The sequence below is a fragment of the Sander vitreus genome, chromosome 11 (genome assembly GCF_031162955.1).
Source record: "Sander vitreus isolate 19-12246 chromosome 11, sanVit1, whole genome shotgun sequence".
Classification (NCBI taxonomy): domain Eukaryota; kingdom Metazoa; phylum Chordata; class Actinopteri; order Perciformes; family Percidae; genus Sander; species Sander vitreus.
The window spans coordinates 18,970,490-18,988,594 of record NC_135865.1 but is presented as its reverse complement, the minus strand read 5'-3'; positions in this window follow the sequence as shown (position 1 = coordinate 18,988,594).

Below are 18,105 nucleotides of genomic sequence, written 5' to 3'. Positions count from 1 at the left end.
ATGTAGTACATTGACAGGATATATATATATATATATTATAGTAACTTTTTAGGTTTAAATCTTTTAAATGATTTTTGTTGGTCTTTCATATATTTTTCCTTGCTTATTTTCTGTTGGATCCTACTGTATTTTAACAAATGTTTATCATGTGAAGCACTTTGTGACTTTGTCTGTAAAAGGTGCTATATCATATATATATATATATATATATATATATATATATATATATATATATATATATATCTCTATATATATATATATATATATATGTATATGTGTCACATCACTGTATGGCATAATGATATGATTCATTTGATTATGAGGTGAACTACATTTTGTTGATTTCAATCCAATTTTTATGTTGTGATTATTTTTTTTACATACCTTACTGATTTTACACAAAAGGGTAGTTTTTGTAGATTTTGTGAAAATGTATTTTTATTTCGCTTTCTAAATGTCTGACGTTACATTTTTTTCACAAAGCATTTTCTTTTCCTTAAATATGCTGTTTTCACATTGAACCCTCTATAATCATAATATCTCTATTATATATACATATCTCAGCAAGAAACTGATAAACTGTGTTTATAAGAGACTTACTATAAGAGAAAAAAAACACAATAGTCCTCTTACCAATATAACGTTAAATTCTTCTTTTAACAACAAGTCTCACTTTTGCTTGATTCAATACACTGCTGCTAGAGCCCTACATGACCAGTAGCTAATGTGGGACGTAATGCTAACTTTAGTTGACAAACTTTAGATAGATATTGCTGCTGATGTGTAACTGACAATAGTAAGACCAATTTCCATATCATAGCATACGTGTTAATAATTTTCATTTTTTTGCATGTATCTTTGTATGTATGACAATTAAACGTTACCACATAATAGCATCATTGTTATGTTATCTTTTCCATCAAATTAAACTCTCTTTGTAACTGAGAGAATTGGTTTACTCTATTAAGTAATTCCTTTGTGTATTATATCATTTCAAGTCCCAAAATGCTGTTTCATGAGGACTTTTTGTGACTCTTTCTAAGAAATTATTTTTCATTGCAACATCTATTCTGATAAAGAAAAAATGGAAAGTGTTTCAAATGATTCAACAGCTCCAGTGTCACTGAATATTGACTTCACATGGAAGACACTCAGTGTGCTGAACTAGAAACTGTAACCATTGACTTCATTATTAAACAGGGCCTCTCTAAAGGGGCAAACTAGCCATATAGCACAACCAATATAACAGCAGATGGAAAACCACTGCCAACACATCCTACTGTCCTTGACTGTCCTTTGCATGTGGTCACCTTGACTGTCACCATCGCACGATGACGCAGGTCTCTATCAGTCATCAACATAAGACAGCATTCACTAAATACTTCAGAAATTATTTCATTAGGCATAATTGGCATGAATGTTGCCTCCTGAGTGCAATATTCAGTGGTGGGAAAATGCCTTCAAATCCTTTACTTAAAGCAGCGATAATATTCTTAGGCGAGCAATGGATCACAGCAAGCTAATTTCTCCACTCAATGCTGGTGGATGCTCGCTGCTCCTCCTGCTTCATGTTTGCTTCATGTTTGTGTTCATGTCAACCAGCAACAGTGAACACAACAGCTGTGTACTCAGCTCAGGAGACATACAGAAAGTATTGGTCGTTACTTTGTCCTGTTCAGTTACAGTAGTTGTAACTAATTACAGTAATTGTGCCCTTAGCAGCCAAGCCTTTGTTCTTGTGTACCTGCTTATTTCTGTTTCCTGATGCTCCCTTTTTCTAAATTAGTTTGCCTTCACTGATTGATTTCCTGTCAATCTTCTTTGATCCAATCATATTTTAACTTGCTCTATCCTCAAGTCCTGCTCTTGCGTCTGAACATCTACTACCAGACCTGTCACAGAGAAGTTTGAGAAAATTTTTAAATGTTTGTAGATGTAAATGTTGAAAATGCAAATTAGCATCAACTCTCTGAAACTTCTCTTGAAGCCTTTTCATCCTTGCATCTGTTGACCCGTTTGAAGATGGCTTCACCTAATAACATTCTTGTACTTATTAACCCACAGTAATAATGCTCAGTCTGAAGCCTGGAGGAAAACAATTCATCAAACTCAGCAGGCAGCTGTTTCTAAACCAGAGAGCTTCCTTTCTTGTGGAAAGGTCACGTGAACTATGATGTCAGTGTGTCACATTAGTGGTGCTTCTGAACTTGTGGTATTTTCCAATTAAAGTCATGAAACAATACATCACTCTTGGGTTGATTATAGTATAAGTTTGTAAGTTTATTGATGACCTCTCGTCACAAGTTGAATAATGTTTAACTAACCAGTTTAACTAAAGAGCACTGTTGTCTTTTAGATTGTTTCATTCAAATAGTTTTAGACACCTGAAGAGGTGAAACTATATATAACTACTATATGATATACAAGTTAAACACAACATTACAGACACAGTTCAATTTGCAGAATCCTTATGTGTTTAAATCCTATTTCATAAAATCTGCTTGTGCGTGGAACATCACATATTCAGGTAAAACTGAGCCATTCCTGTTCTGCCCTCTTGAAAATATTCAGCACACAGTATCTGTTTCTCTAGAGTGAATAAATGTGATGTTGTGCTTTGTTTTCGGTTCACTATATAATCTGCAATGGTGAGTTTCTACCTTTTAAATGTTACGAAAAAGGTACATTTGTTGTCATTTGGTCTGTGATCAGGTCTGTTTAGTTTGGAAAAACATCTGCTGAGATCTGGCTTCTTCTTGACGCAATAGGAAAATTAAACCATTTTTAGAATCAACAGGTCAGTCGAAGCACCACAATCGCTGCCAGTGTGTGACTGCCGATTAAAAAAAGTGGGTGCGTTTGGAAATTAAGTGTGACGCACGTCCAGTTCCTTCTCAGCCTTTCAGTGCTTTCTTTGCCTACTCAGAATAATTGCAAAATTAGAGGTTAATTATTTGCCTCAGGCCTGAGGCTTTGAATATACTAATCAAGGAGGGTGGATTTTAAGTCACTAAAAATCCCTAAGCCTGAAGCAGAGCTTGAGTTAGTACAATATTTTCCCCTCAAATGCAGTAGAGTAGAAGTATAAAGTAGCAAGAAATAGATGCTCTCAAGTAAAGAACACATACCTCAAAATGGTGCTGAAGTACAGTACTTGAGTAAAGTTACTTTCCCCAACTGGAAAAGATTGATACCACTCATATGTCTGTGCAGTAAATATGATGCTACAACTAGTAGTCAGTTAGCTTAGCTTAGTTTAGCTTAGCACAAAGACTAACAGCAGGGGGAAACAGCTAGCCTAGCTCTGCACAACAGTAACATAATCTGCCTATCAGCACCTCTAAAGCCAACTACTTTTGTTTCTTATGTGCTGCCAGGCTCATGGATGTGTAATAATAACAGTGGTCCACATTGCTTTATCTCTTCTTTTGCATTTTCCATCCTGGTCTTCCTTACTCCTCCCTCTCCTCAGTCCACATAGGCTACTGTGGGAAACCCTTGAGCCTGACCCTCAATGCTGGCTAACCACTTTAAAAGCACATGCAGCCACTATTCAGACACTGGCTACATGCAGGAACACACAACCCTGTTTGAACCATAGACTGTATGACATACAAAACAAAAAGGTAGTAAGTACAACAAGTATATATACAAAGATATTTCGCCATGCTTGCAACATGACGTCTAGGGATGGGAATGTTGGTTGGTAGGTCCACCACTTTGTTCCAGACATAAATATCTCAACAACTATTGGATGATTTAATATGTCATTTTGTACAAAAAATGGTGGTCCACAGAGAATGAACCTTACTGACTTTTCAATTTTGCCTTTAAGTGAAATGTCTCAACACCTGTTGGATGGATTGCCATAAAACGTGCTACATGTTCATGGATCCAGAGGATGAATCCCAATTACATTAGTGATTTTCTGAATGTTCAGTTTTCTTTCACTTATCCTGTGAACTAGTTCATCATCTATTCAATGGATTGGAATGAAATGTTGTACAGATGTTCATGGTTCCCATATTATGAATTCTAGTGACTATTGTGATCCTCTGACTTTTCTGTAGTGCCATTAACAGGTTGACATTTTAGCTTTTTAGTGTAATGTTGAAACAACTATTGAATATATCACAATGCAATTTGGTACAGACATTCATTTCCCCCTCAGGATGACTTCTAATTCCCTGTATCTCTCATGCAGTGGCATCAGACTTTTAATATGTCCAATACTTTGGTTTATGAACAAATAAAAAACGCTCAAAGCCTCACAGAACCACTAGCATGACCGTAGGGTTGTTACAGCTGCATTTGTGCTGAGCTGCTTACACGTGTGAGGTTATGATTATTTATACAGGATATGACATTTGTTCCCCCAGTTTTGACGAAACATATCAGTTCCAATGCTTCATGACAAATAATCTTGTGAAAAGATTGTACAGTTATTAGTTTCTAGTTCCTATTTAGTGTGCATGAAATCAGATGAGATCCACAGGAGAGACGTGATAGATGTGCCTGTCAACACTCACTTGGCAGTGTGACACACACACACACACACACACACACACACACACACACACACACACACACACACACACACACACATACACACACATGCAAAACACACTGTGGTGTGAATGACATGTCCCAGTCTAAGTGGCACAAATTTAACCCCATAACTTTCTAAGCCAGTGCACAGCGACTGACAGTGACCCATCGTCACTGTGCTGTTGCCTATGATTATGTCATCCAGTAAGATTCCGGCCTCTTTTCCCTCGCTTCCACTGCCTGTGTTAGTAACAGCCCTGCTGGTATAGTCCATCACACCTCCTGACCACCATTATCTAACTTACTGGAGTGGAGTTACTGGGTCATGGCACCTGCTGTCACGACCCTTTGCCTAGAAAGTTACACTTGCGTCAAGCTTTGCGCTATTAGCATTGGCGTTCCTCTCTGGGAAATCAATAGGGTTGAAACTGGCACAGATCATTGTTTAATAATTAAAAATACATCATGTCCAGTGAGCCACTACTGAACAATAAACTGTGTTATGTACTAAAGTCCCCACAGCTTTGTTCATGCTGTATAAAAAAATATTTTAAAAAAAGTTTAAAGCTGCAGAGCGGAAACATATTGTGAAAAATGAAAAAAATAAATGTGTTCCAGATGGAGACTTTTTTTCTGTGCTGGATATAAAGATAGAGGTTTATTGGTTCCTCATAGAACAGCATGTTTGAGCCCTGATGAATCATACAAGGATATAAAGAGAACTATTTAAAAACAGGTATTTATTAGTTGAGAGATGAAAATGATGAAACTCAATAAAACTATTGAGTTTTCAACTTTTAATCCTGAGGAACGATCCAGTACAAAGCTCATAACAGGAAACCTTTTCTCTTTTTATATGATCAATCACAAAAAATGATCAAAACACACACACACACACACACACACACACACACACACACACACACACACACACACACACACACACACACACACACACACAAACAGCACCATAAAGGACAACATGTAGTCTACTGGTATTAAAGCAAAGCCAAAGGCCATAATAATTTGAATATTATAAGCAACTTAGTCTCGCATCGCATTGAATTCCTCCACAGTGCTGCGGAGGAGGGTCTGGCGAGTCCACACAGCATTCCGGGATGGGAGAAAAACGTGGTCTGGTTTATTGGCATTTCAAACCAATCAGAATCGTCTTGGGCGGCGCTAAGCTCCGTACTATCTATCTCATAAATCCACCGGAGTTTAGAATGCTAACACAAAGAAAGTGGAAGGTAACGGACATCTGGCCGAAATGAGGGACATCCGGCGTAATTTCCGGCGGCACCTGATCAATCCTGGAAATGAAATGTCGTCGATATAGACTATAAGCACCTAAATACCTCCACCGCATAGTTTTATGATAATGTTAAAGTTAAAATACCACTGAATTTGTAGAATTCAAACATTTTACTTGGAAAATCTATGTTGGTAGAATCCCCCCTGTTTTTTACATTTCTGAAAGGACTGTTGGTGTTTTTCGGTGGAGTTTTACAATTTCAATTTTTTTTTGTGTGACTTTGATCAAAAATGACCAATTGAATTTGAGCAACTTTGTGGCTTATCTGGCTTTGTGTTAACCTGATGCGCCAGATGGTTTGTTACACAGAACCATCTCTCTCTTGTATTTTTCTTCTTGTTGGGCTCCTGTTTGACCATTGTGGTATGCACTTGAGTATTTTACTATTAAATGGAGTAAATCATTTTTCTATGTAACTGCACCTGGTGAAGGTCATAACAATGGCCAAGTAAATCTGATTCCCACTCAGATGACTTTGCCCTTAAGAATGTACAGCTTGCTCTCAGAAAAGGGGATCCTGGGGTTGAGTCCTGATCGAAAATGCCTCTTTGACCAACAGGAAGACAGCACAATGGAGAACATTGTGAGGAATCACAGGATTATCATGAGGGCATGAAGTGGGAGCAGGAGGCGACAGAAAGGAAGAACATTTCATTTTCTCACTTTGCGTCATTGCTCGGTCAAAATGTTTAAATCACAAGCGTGTCATCTCGTGAAATGATAGAGACTCCTGCTGGCTCTCATCTCCTCTCTGCTCCATGTCCTCTCCAGCTTTTATCATACTGTTCCCCTGCAGTTACACAAAAAAAAAAATAGATAGAAAAAGTAATTTTCAGCAGACAGAGATAGTTGGAATGAAAATTAAATAAAAGGAACTGTGAAAGAGATAGCTGGAATGAATACAGATTGTCATCATGCAAAGAGAGTTTGTGATCAAATTACAAAATTAGTGATTACTGAAAAGTCAAAAGCGTGGAAGACAGAGCATCTGTTTGCTCTGATTTCTCTCTTGCATCACACTCAGGCCCCTCAGGGGGAGCACAGCAGATTGAAACTAACCTTTGCACTTTATTGAGACGGGCAGGGGGATACAGTTTGAAGTTGTGTTGGTTGCCAAAATGTGTTTATTGTTTCCCATATTTTCTTACTGTGTTTCTGCTCTGATCTATCTCCAGGCTCCAGATGTCAGCCAAGTGTTAAACAATTCCAATGCAAAATACATTCTGGGTTCTTTTTGGCCCTATTGAAGAGCTTTCAATAAGACATTCATTGTTGTTTTTAAGTCAAATTGAAATTTGGATTCACTTTTAGTGTTAATATAAACTATAATGATATTGCAGCTGTACTGGCATTGCAAGAAGACATGCTGTTAACTTTCAGGGTGCTCTACTGACAGCACATCAGAAGCCCAGAGGAGATATACACCAATATATACACTCCATCTTTATGCTGCTCTGCTCTGGAGGCGACCAGTATTAACAGCGTTGTAAACCAAAAGGAGGAAAGAGCTAAACACATACAAACCTGTACTCTCATGTTCTTTGAGGTTAAACACACACACACACACACACACACACACACACACACACACACACACACACACACACACACACACACACACACACACACACACACATACACACATACACATACACACGCACTGTAAACCCAGATTTAGTTGTAATTAAACTTTTTAGTGGTCACTACTTATTCTTTCATGTTTTGTTAAAAAACATAGTCATTACTAAATCACATACGTTGTTTGTAATAATCAGCTTAAGTATGCAGTGCACAGATCATGTTAAGCAGAGATAACTAAGGAGGTTGACTTTCTGCATAGGAGAGGTGGGGTCATGAACTGTTCTGCGCTGAGGCGATGCAAAGGCTCATGGGGAAAAAAAACATATATATTCTGAATGGTTTCTGTCCTAGTTAAAGTGTGTTTTAATAATGTTACTAATGATTTTTAGTAATTACTACTGATGTAAACTTGATTTGTCTACTGCATCAACTTACCACTCTGTGTTACTGTAATACAACTTGACCTGTTAAGTTTTACCTTGTGTAAAGAACAACAAACAATCGCTCCGTTCACTTTAATGACGTGCTAGTAGATAGACAAGAAAGGGGGTGACAGAGGAAACCTGGTTCAAGGTAGGTTCACGCAGATAAATCTAGGGAGAAAAACAGTCTAACAATACCAATTTGTGATACCAATTCAAACAGATGAGAGAGGCTTTGTTTTAACAGAATGAAATACAACAGATTCACAGCATACACAAACACACACACTAAGTCGTGCCTCTGAGAAGAGTTTGATGCTGATATGCAGTGAAGGGCAGAGGTGGTGCCTTAGATAGAGTGTACTGTAGAGCTGCTGTGAGTCAGACTGTGCTGTCGTGTCAGCTCGTCCAGACAGACGCTGCTCTCCAGGCTGTGTGTAGGTGTCTCTCAGGGGACAGTCAGGCTGAACTGTTACGAAACCCGGAATTCAGGCCGAGCAGCCGCTGCAGCTTTTCAATACTTTATGACATGCAAGAGGACGCTTATACCTGGTAACACACAAGCGGAGCACTTCATCTGACTTTGGAACAAAATGTTTTTTTCAAATCAGACATCCATTAACAGATTATCTCTGGCCCTCACTGTTTTTGAATGGCCCGTTACATGATATACTCACAATAAGCACTTTAGTCTGTATTGCAATTACAGTTATCGTAGTCTTTCCTCAATCACCATGTAATACAATTTACTGATCTTTGCTCTCTAAAATATAAATGAATTGTACATAGATTATATGATTTTGTACAGGTATATGAATTGATGCAAAACTATGTGGTGTTACTGTGATCTGCTTGATGCAGTTGGGCATGAATATGTGCCCAACAGAGAGCTTTTTTCACAGCCTCTTGACGACATGAAATTAAATTTAGAATACTTTGCAGACTTTATATTTAAATCAGTGATTAGCTCAATCAATCTTAGCTCAATCAGTGATTGAGCTAAGACTGACAGGGAACATTTTACTGTGCAATGAGTACTTTTACTTTTGATACTTTACTGTAAGTAAATGTTTTTGAAAATATGTACCTTGTGTTAGAATGCAGGACTTTTGCTTGTGGTAAAAGTGAGGTATTAGTACTTTTACTAAAGTGAAGGATCTAAAAACTTCCTCCACCACTATGCTTGTGTACGTTTTAGTGAATACGTGAAGGTGTTTGTCAATGTGTGTTTGTGCCAGGTGATGGGAGAGACGCATACTGTTGTTCTGACTCAGGAGCTTTTCCATTTTGGGAGCCCCCGTCCTCCCATCTGTTTTTTTCATCTCTTACGTCAATGCCTCCAGACTGTCACTGAGTGAAAGGGTTTTCCTGCTCAATCCCCCTTGAGAGCTGCTGCCAGCCCTGCTTTATTACTGTAGCCACTTTTGCAGAGCAGAAGAGAAACATTCAGAGGAAATGCTGAATCAACTTCCTGACTAATCCCCCAACTTCCTTGTCTCCTTTGTCAGGGCCCTGATTTTCCAAACAGGTGTTTGTCCAGCGATATAGTAAAGAAATGTGTAATTATTTCTCCTTTCAGTGAAACGGCAAAAATGAACACAAGATCATGACGTCAACAGGATGTGCGCTCACTTCCTTTGAACAAAGTGCTTGTTCCTGTCATTTGACTTGAGGTCATGCAATAACTTTGTGCAGCAGAGACGAGAAATAACTGATATAACTGAGCAGCTCTTGTGTGGGTTGAGTCTCGTAAATGAACAGAGACAGCCAAGCAGAGGATTAACAAAGTGACATGTTCTGAGTATGTGACACAGAAAATAACAGCGGTAGACAGATTGGAAAGAAAAAAAGAGCAAAAGAGTAGGCACAAATCTCTTAGACAAGACTGTTAATTATCTTGACAATTTAAAAGAGCCTCATAACTGCTGGGCTTGGAACAAAATATTGCTTCTTGTCTCAAACAATCTGCTCTACTAATGCCAACCACTGCCCTCATTCTTGACCCCATTTCCCTGCCCTTTGTGCGGTTGTGCAAACACACATGACCCACTTAGAGAAGCTCAAACACTCTCTCTGCGTTACACACACACACACACACACACACACACACACACACACACACACACACACACACACACACACACACACACACACGCTCTCTCCAATCTTGTATAACCAACAGTTCTGAGGAACGAAAGACAGACTTGTAAACATCTTGCAGACTGTTGGCTGTATTGTGGAGCTGGAGTAGCTGACGTCAGTGCAGGCTGGTGACTTTGTGTGTTCCCCTGCAGGCTGGGGAGGTGACAGACTGACAGACAGAAAGGTGACACAGATGAACAAGCTGCATCTGGACAAAGCAGTAAGGAGGACTAGTTGTTAAAAGGAGATCGTGAGGAAGCAGTTTTGACCGCTAACCTGCAGAAAAAGTTCTGATTCATGTGCATGTGTGTTAATATTGGAACGGGCAATTGCCCAATGTTGTGTTATCAATGTTGTTACTGTAAGTAAAATACAACATCACAAGTCAGCTGCACAACGAGGATGAGGATGTATGTGTGCCTTTCAGTGTGTGTTTTTATGAGACCTGAGAACATTTCTGCCTCCTAAGTAGCTCTATTAACCTTTTCTCAAACTGTACGTGCATTGTTCAAACTCACAGAACTTTATTTTAAATCCTTCTGGAAATCCTGCTCAGTACAAAATTTTAGTCACAACTCGTTAATACCCTCAAGGGGTCCTTATGAAAACTTGTTTACATTAGGTATTTATCTAAAATAAATCTGCCAATGTATCATTTTCAGACTTTTTGAACTGAAATATTGATCAGATTCAAAATTCCAGTATCTGTCAGGCTCTAATCATGAGGCAAAAAGTGGGATGCAGTGGGTAAATATTTGTGAAGTTTGTTAAATGCAACAGATAGGCCTAAAAAAAATATTTTTGAAATTTAATTTAAAATTTTTAAATGCTATGCTAACAATTAAAGCCCAATTTTAATTTCAAATTATTATTAATTTCATTTATTGCATTGTATTTTATTTTTGGTCCTTGTTCCATAATTCTGTCCAGATGTAAAATTGCAGAGAGAAAAGGCCATCAATGTCCTGATGTCCAAAACCAAGGACATATCATAGGAAATGTTTTTTGAAAAGAATACCCTGTGGCATGTTTTTGTCATCCAATAGACTTATTTTATCTAATAATAACAACTGAAAAACCTTTTCATTTGTCCGGGTCTACGAGTCTATAGTCACGCTAGTGGCTCTGTGAGGCTGTACTTGGAGTTTTAAGCTAAATGCTAACATGCTCGCAGTGTAAAGATGCTAATGTTCAGCAGGTATAATGTTTACCATCTTAGTTTAGTGTGTTAGTATGCTAACATTTGCTAATTAGCACTAAACATAAAGCACAGTGGAGGCGATAGGAATGTGATTTATTTTACAATTGATTTAAAACAACACTAGAGCACTTTTCCCGCTTCGGTCCCCCTACAGGTTGGAAGCAGAATTGTCCATTACCGCTATCGTAATGTCTCATTATGTCTCATTCGAACTATAGATCCGCTACCCGATCTGGCAAACTTGCATAATGTAATGTAATGGACAATTCCATTTCCAACCTGTAAGGGGACCAAAGCGGGAAAAGTGCTCTAGTGTTACTTTAAGTATTTAGTCATAAACCAAAGTATTAGACAAAACATTAGACTAGACTAAACATTTCTCTCCAAATCATAAACATCTACCTCATGTGGGTGCTAGATAAAAAGTCAGCTGGATTCATTGCCTGGGAAATATGAATGTCTGTACTATCTATTTCAATTGTTGTTGAGATATGTCAAATGTTTTAGTCTGGGCCAAAGTGGACCAACCAATGATCGTCTTGAGCCAAAAAAACCTTTTTGAAGTAATATAAAGCAAAGGTTTGAGGGGAAAAATCAAGAGTATAAGAGGTTATGAAGAAATTCAGTTCAGAGAAAATTATCGGCATCAGTGATATCAAATGGTTTCTTCTTAGAAAAGTCTCAATAACTAAACGCAGGCCTCCTTGTGGTGCAGGAAGGAGCCTGGGGGCAGTGGGTGATACCCAGCATTGATGATACCCATGATCCCACCTGCAACGTGTGGTCACGTAGCAACAAAGTAGTACTATCTCTGCTGTCACAAGCCAAGTGTAAGATGAGCTGGAGGCCCAGGAGTCAGGCGTGGTGACGCACTTACTATCTGACTTCAAGTCCTCCAAGTTTCCACAGAGACACAACTTCTGACACTCCTGTGTCATGATTCAACCACGTGGTGCAACGAGGCACTGTGACTCCTCTCTCTGATCATTGTTCCTCTTATGATCCATCATTTCTCTTACACATGTTGTTCAAAGTCTCTGCAGAGAGAGATGAAATACTGATGTGAGAGATAAGACAGGGAGTATTTTACTGAACAGCGGAGAAAGTTATTGTCTTATCATGGGATTTGTTGATGACATGACTATTGCCAGTCTTATCATTCAACTCTCCATGTCCCCCTGCTCTCGTCTCAACAAGTAAAAATGCTGGATTGGCTGCAGACAATAATTGTTTGAAATTATTATTATTTCACCTTTATTTATTCAGGCAAGTCATCAAGAACGTGTTGGGTTGGGGCTGTCTGAGAGCTGGGTGAGATCCTACATTTGAAGAAGCTTCCATTAAAGATTGCAGGAAGGTGGAGAATGTTTGATGAGGCATGGGTACCAGTATGGAGACATTTGAGGGGTCTGAGAGGTTGAAGGTGTGGGATGAAGGATCAACCATATTCATTCTACACTGTATATATGTTTTAAACACCCTTCTTTCTTTCTTGTTTTGCTCTCTTGGTTTGTTCTCTGGTTTTCTGACATGAGTCTTTCTTTTTAACTACCTAGCCCATGATGTGTATAAAATCCATCAAATAATTATAATCGTCTGTTCTTTTATGCCGCTGTAATGTTGTAATTGAAAGAAAAACAAGATTACTTTTACATACCAATGTGGACTGTATCCAACAATAATTTGCAATAAAAATATATATTTTTTTTAAACTTTCCCAAGAACTTGAAAGGTGACAGAGACAATGAACAAAGAAGAGTTGAGCGATAAGATAACTGAAGTTTGTATGTGTGTGTTTATGACAGAAGTTGAGTGTCTAATTCAGCGTGCACACACGCACGCACACATGCACGCACGCACGCACACACGCACGCACACACACACACACACACACACACACACACACACACACACACACACACACACACACACACACACACACACACACACACAGCTGCTTAGTGAACTGAGCATGAGAGAGTAATGGAATGTAATGCCTGTAATGGAATGCTCACGTAGACGCCAAAGTCTGCTGTACAATATTAACAGAGCCCAAAGTGCGTCATGGCTCTCACAACTGACACTGTGTGTGTGTGTGTGTGTGTGTGTGTGTGTGTGTGTGTGTGTGTGTGTGTGTGTGTGTGTGTGTGTGTGTGTGTGTGTATGTGTGGTCCTGGGTGGTGTCGCCACAATGTCATGTGAAGGAACAATGGCAGCACATTATTGTAACCTAATATGCAGTGTAAGTGCTATGTGGAAGATTAGTGCTATGAATGGAGCGTGTTTTGGTTCCTCAGGCCTCATTTACAGTAAGACATAATGGCTTCTAGTTCATTTTAAACTTGATGATGAGAACATTACCAGTGGTGGAAAGTAACCAAGCACGTTTACTCAAGTTACTTACAATAAGTACAATTTTGAGGTACTTTTTTTACTTCAACTCTACTACATTTCAGAGGGAAATATTGTATTTTTTAGTTGGTTGGTGGTGAGTGAAAACTAAATCTTACATGGGTGTAGATCTGCTCGTGGGGATTTAGGACTTCAGTATTTCGAGGCAGCCTCTTGTCAGACAACAACACCCTGTAGTGATTATTAATGCTTAGTTCCAACTCCATCACCATGATGCTGCCCAGCTACAGTCGCAAGCTGCATATGGCCTAATTCTGGGTAGGGATGGAAAGGTCAGGCTGAAACTTCACAAAAAACAAAACCACTAGTGAAAAACAAACAGGAGAGCTCTTTCCTTGCCAAGGGGGTAAGCTTCTCCTCACAACGCGTACCTCTTATGGTGCCATTTTGATGCTAACAAGCACTCACCCCCCGTTAGCATCCCATTGACTGCCATTCATTTTGACGTCACTTTGACAGCGAATAACTTTACATCTGAAGCGTTTAAAGACTTTATTTGTCCATTGTTTATTTCTAAAGAAACACGACAATGTATAAAAGGCTCCATTACCTTGTATCTCATGTTATGGCTCCGTAGCAGGCGTTTTTGTAGTAATAGGCTAACAATTGTGTCATAACCACGGGACTTACTGTCGCATAGTAGAGGAATTACCATATAGTACAGGAGAAGCTCGCAGGCAGTTTTGACTTACATTAGCTGTTTAAGTTTAATTACTAATGTTAACTAGCATTTTAGTTAGCAATAATTAGCCTGTGCTTATGTTATTTCCTTACATATACCTATGCTCTCCGTCTCTGCAATATTCGGAATGATTGAGATTTCTCTTGGCACAGCTACCAGAAGACTTCCAACTTTTAGACAGGTTGCTCACGTCACATTTACGTCGTCTCTCTCAGTTGGAGGCTGCGCCGTAACGCTAGGCCATCACCGGAAAAGTGCTTCTAACAGCCTTCACTGGTGTCCGTCCAGAGCAACGGGATCTGTTGGTCCATTCTATATACAGTCTATGTTCCTTGCCTTTGTTATTCACTTCCTCCAGTGGTCCCATGAGCTTAAGTCATGTCAGTTCTTTTATACAGCCCAGAATCACAGATTTATTTTAGAGGGGTTTTCAATGTCAACAACATTCAACACTCTCCATTCTTAGACCTTTGATTTAGGTAAGAGAAACTTATTGTAAGTAGGATTTACTAGCGAATGAGCTAAAACTGTGGTAAATATATCTTGTACTTGACGAAAATCACTCAAATGTATCTTTAAACCTGTAATGGGGGAAGTGAAACAAGTTATACACACAACTAGAGATGTAACGTTTAACCTCACTGTTATAGCAGGGGCAGACTGGGACCAAAAATCGGCCCTGGCATTTTGGCCCAGACTGGCCCACCACATAAGATCACAAATACCACCCGTCCTTGCGCTACCCTGAATTTGTATACCAACTCCTACTCCTTAAAACTACTAACGCCATGTAATGAGTAAGCAAGAATCAGTGAGAGTTGACACATTAAATATTTCAAAAAAGTGTAATTTATTAATACAATAAAACGGTATACTCCTCATGAATCATAAAACAAGCTATATATATATATATATATATATATATATATATATATATATATATATATATATATATATATAATTTCACGACTGACGAGGTCCTGTGCTTTAATTTGAAGAGGTCTATCATGGGTTTTTGTCTGTCAATGCAGCTTGAAAAGCTGCAATTCTCGTTAAAGTTTGCATTATGGGCAACGTTTATCTAGGCTACTTTAAGGACACAAATGCACAAGCACAAGGTTTGATAAACCTAAGGTGGTGTTTTGCTTAATATTAAGATGTAGGCTACTTCGTTGAATGAAAGGTAGGCTAATATAGCCTTATAATAATAAAACGGTGAGAACATCATCAGTCAAGACTCAGATACCCGCACACTTAGCCAAACTAATGTAATCATACAGTGTAGCATGCCTACTTTTTTATTGTTGTAGTGTTATCATCAACAGTTTGTCCACCACTTGTTCATGGATTAGTTTTATCAAGGGGCAAAGTGTTTTAAGGGGAGTTGTGCTTACCGCAGGTTGTACCCTCACTCCCCCATCTCTGTCCCTCTCCTCCTGAGTCTCCTCACTGTGCATGCCACTGCCACCACTGGTCTCGACATACTATTTACACACTCATACTGACCGACACTAGACTCACGCACTGGTTACATTCGGTAGCCTGGTGCGCAGTCTCCTTGTGACAGTCTAACTACCAAGTTGCAAAATTCACTTCTAACATTTAACTTAACATAACTACCGAGATAACATTACGTGTATTTGTATGTGATATAATACTTTCCCTTTGGTAATGTAACCTATGAATTTCCATAAACACAATTCTAAAATGCACGAGACATAAAGGCTTCTGGGATCGGTTGATAACTCAAACTTGCCAAGAACCTAGACACCCGTTTGATTACATAAACTCATGCATTAGGCACGGTTACGGTCTCGTTCAGTCTCCTGGTGACAGCCTACCTACTATGTAACAAACATTTAACTTAACATAACTACTAAGATAACATGACGTGTATTTGTATGTGATATCCATCGATAATGTAGCCAATGAATTTCTATGTACACAATCATCTAAGATGCATGAGAAATAAAGGCTTCTGGGATCGGTTGATAACTCAAACTTGCCGAGAACCTAGACACCCGTTTGAATATAGACTAATGCAGTACCCTCGGTTATGGTCCTTACAGTCTCGTTCAGTAGCCTGGTGCGTGGTCTCGTCGTGACAGCCTACCTACCATGTAGCAACATTCACTTCTCTAACATTTAACTTAACATAACTACCAAGATAACATGACGCTTATTTGTATGTGATGTACTTCCCCATCAATAATGTGTGAATTGCCATGAACCCAATCATCTAGATGCACCAGCCTGGTAGCGCAGTCTAGGTAGCTCATTTTCTGATTGAGTCTACCACCACCACTCCAGTGGAGGCGCTAATGAGCTAGATTACTACACACACAGTAGCAGAAGAATACCAGCTACACACAATGGCACGAATGAGGTAAAAGAAAACAACAGGAGTGAGTCGGTTCATTGACGTATGGCACTCGATTCTCCCGGTTCAGTGACACGAGTCGGGTTAATTAACCGGCTCTTCGGTCAGTTCGTCAACACTATAATACACCTTTAAGAGCTAAGCACGTGGCTCCACACGCTAGTCTGTTTACTGGCGATTGCACCTTGCTAGCAAATTGCCCTAACACAACCTGAATATCAACACGTGGCTGCACAAGTAATATTAAACAATCTGCACATCTAGCAGCTATGCAATAAGAAACAGCAACAGCAATATTATCAAGGCGATAATATATCTCTCTCTCTCTCCAAATAAATGTCATGTCGTAACACGGGCTAAATTTATCCACATCGTAGCAGAACACTTATTGAAATATGAATACACGTAGCTTTAATGTTTACACAGATAACGAGGCAGTAAAACCCATGACAGTTTATCAAGCTACAGAATAGTTTTAACTTACATTCTGGGCTACACAAGTCTAGTGTAGCCCAGTGATAAAGGTAAAAGTTTTACAGCTGCTGTTCTTACCCCTTCTCTTGTCTGAGCGCGAGTGATTGGCAGGAGATCAAAGCAATGACTCTCGTCACTGATTGGTCAATCATCTCAGGAGAGAGAGAAAGTGTTACTATAGCCTTTTTTACAAGGCTGATATGTCCTGAGCGCTATCATCTCCTCCTTCCCCCATGATTCCAACTTCAAGAAACGCACTGTAGGCTGCGCGCGGCAACTTCAGGAGACTCGGATAAAGCTGGGAACACGCGGTTTCCACACCGTGGTAATCCACCGTGATAATAATGATATTTTAAATGAAAACGGTAATTGTTATCATCAACATTTTTACCGTGGTTTACCATTACACCGGTAATCGTTACATCCCTACACACAACACTGACATATCTTCTTCACCTTTTAAGTTGATGTGGTGAACTTGTTAGCAAACAGCTTAGTTACACACCCAGCAGTTATGGAGCAACATTATAATTTTGTTTGTGTCCACCTGATTAATGTAAGTCCAATATTCACTCTCCTTTTAGCTCTATTTTTGGTCTCCACCAAATCCTGAGGAAAATATCTGGTAAGTCACTGTGTCTGTCTGCTGTTTGGTGCTGGTCAGGTTGTGTACAGTGAGTTTTTAGAACTTTTTGACTGAAAATTACACTATAACAGCGGTGAGAATTTTCAACTTTATTTCATACAGTAAAGTTGTGGGCCGGACAGCTAAAAAAACGAGCTGGAACTGACTATAAAACTTCTCAAAGCAGAAGGGAGCTGTAGGTTCAAATGATAATTCTGTGTAGGTTAACCACTATATGAGTGTCTATATGACTATATGAGCGACCCCTTTCACATTATCAAATCGTTTTCTCATTGTCATATGATACATATATTGATTATAGC